The sequence below is a fragment of the Mandrillus leucophaeus genome, unplaced genomic scaffold, assembly GCF_000951045.1.
Source record: "Mandrillus leucophaeus isolate KB7577 unplaced genomic scaffold, Mleu.le_1.0 Scaffold294, whole genome shotgun sequence".
In the NCBI taxonomy this organism is placed as follows: Eukaryota; Metazoa; Chordata; class Mammalia; order Primates; family Cercopithecidae; genus Mandrillus; species Mandrillus leucophaeus.
The window spans coordinates 1,694,123-1,696,540 of record NW_012103076.1 but is presented as its reverse complement, the minus strand read 5'-3'; the positions used below and the strand labels follow the sequence as shown (position 1 = coordinate 1,696,540).

Sequence of the window (2,418 nt, the reverse complement as noted above, 5' to 3'; positions counted from 1 at the left end):
AATAATCATAGCTTTATTTGATTTTTTTCTAAGTATTTACATGTACCAAGTCCTTTAATCCCCACAGCAGTCTGGGGAGATAGCTACTATTGTTATCACTATTTTGATAATGAGGAAACTGAGACAGACAGAGGATAAGTAACTAGCTAAAGGCAACACAGCTAGTAAGTGAAAATGCCAGGATACGGACCCAGGCATTTAAGCCTACGGTCCATGTCTTAGCCAATATTGTGTAAGTTGAGAGCAACAGAATACACATTTTCAACTCCCTTAATAACTTATTCAGAGTGAAACATACACATATTGTTTCTTAGTGATGGTTTTATTTTTAAGGCAGTGAAGATTACGTTACAAGGCAAGCCACTCTTTTCATTTCTAGCATGCAAAAGCTCAAGTTAAGTTGTGAGGATAAGGAAGTGTCATCATCCTTCAATTACAAACGTGGATAGAAGCTTTGATATAACTAATGATTAAATGGAAAGATAGAGTTTTCCATTACTCATTGATTTTATCCTCCATAATATTGGAAATTAAAAATTGTAACCTTTTGAGAATATACCTGGTTTCTCTGATACAAATACTTCTACAAATGTGTACATTCAATGCCACCAAATTTATTTCACTTCCATTCACCCCCTAACTGAGTGACGACAGGCTACTAAGAGCTATGTCAGGTAAGTAATTTTTCTTGAGCTTTTGTGTTGAGTTCTGTATGTAGCCAAATATCTGCTTTTGAAGGAAAATAAAATTATGGAACCGAATAAAGCAGAAGAGTTTTCTGTCCTAGCATGCAGGCTGTAAGTTGTTTTTGTTTGTTTGTTTGTTTGTTTTTGTTTTTTGTTTTTTTTTTTGATGGAGCCTTGCTCTGTCACACAGGATGGAGTGCAGTCATGATCTTGGCTCACAGCAACCTCTGCCTCTGGGTTCAAGTGATTCTCCTGCTGCAGCCTCTCCAGCAGTTGGGATTACAGGCGCCCACCACCATGCTCCCCTAATTTTGTAGTACTTTTGTTAGAGATGCCGTTTCACCATGTTGCCCAGGCTGGTCTCAAACTCCTTACCTCAGGTGATCCACCCTCCCTGGCCTCCCAAAGTGCTGGGATTACAGGCATGAGCCACTGCGTCTAGCCGGCTCTAAGCTTTTTAAGGAAAGATGTTTTGTTTTACTCATTTTTGCACTCATAGCACCTAACCCTGTCTCATGTGCAGAATTTGGTCCTACAAACATGCCCATTAAATTGTGTGAGGTGATTAAAAATAATTGTTCAAATAAAACACACTCAAAATACTAAAATTGTAAGAATATAGGCCAATGAGTCTCTAAGAGATGAACACGCACACATATTCCCTACCAAGTTTAAGAAACAAAATTCCCCAATATCAGAGAAGCTCTCCCCATGCCCTTCTCAATCGCTGCCTTCCTTTTTCCATAAAAGAAAACCATGACCTGCCTTCTAACAGAGTAGAGTACTTTTGCCTGATTTTCAACTGTATGTGAATGGAGTGTTACAACATGCACTCTCTAAGGTCTAGTTTCTTTCACTCACTACAATGTTTGCAAAATTCATCCATGGCATTGCTTGTAGCTGCAACACATTTTATCTGTAGTATGTGACACCTTTGGTGAGTAAAACACTTTTTCTTTTAATCCCTGCTACTGTTAATGGACATTTGAGTAGCTTCCAGCTTTGGGCTCTCATAAAAAATATTGCTGTGCATATCATTTATCCTTCTTTAGGCCTAGACATGAATGTATTTCTGTTGGGTAGATACCTAGGCTTAGAAATGCTATTGTATTGAGTAGGCATTTATTCAGGTTAGCAGATAATTTGGGGTAGATTCCAAAAATGGTTGTTCAAGTGTGCATTTTCTCCAGAAGTATATTATAGTTCTACTGGTCCAACATCCTTACCGGTTGTCACTCTTTTAAATTGTAGCCATTGTGTGAGTTTGTGATGGCCTATTATTATGGCTTAATTTACTTTTTCATCTTTTTTTTGAGACAAAGTCTCATTCTGCCACTCAATCTAGAGTGCAGTGCTACAATCTTGGCTCACTGCAATCCCGGCCTTCCGGGTTCAAGTGATTCTCCTGCCTCAGTCACCTGAGTAGCTACGAGTACAGGCGTGTGCCACCACTTCTGGATAATTTTTGTATTTTTAGTAGAGACGGGGTTTCACAACTTTGGCCAGGCTGGTCTGGAACTCCTGACCTTGAGTGATTCACTCGCCTTGGCCTCCCAAAGTGCTGAGATTACAGGTGTGTGCCACCGTGCCCAGCACCATCATTTCTAATTATGATGAAGGCTGTTTTAAAAATATTTATTGGCTATTCAGATGTACTATTTTGTGATTTGCCTACTTAGTCTTTTCCTCATGTTTTTAGTGAGTTGACAGTCTTTTTATTATTTACAAAGTA

The 2,418-nt window shown here is 38.9% G+C and overlaps 1 long non-coding RNA gene across 1 annotated transcript in view; it reads right to left on the bottom strand.

Moving 5' to 3' along the window:
* LOC105543934 overlaps window positions 1-2,418 on the bottom strand; it is a 602,815-nt gene that overhangs the window by 384,448 nt on the left and 215,949 nt on the right. The gene's annotated exons all lie outside the window — the stretch shown is intronic.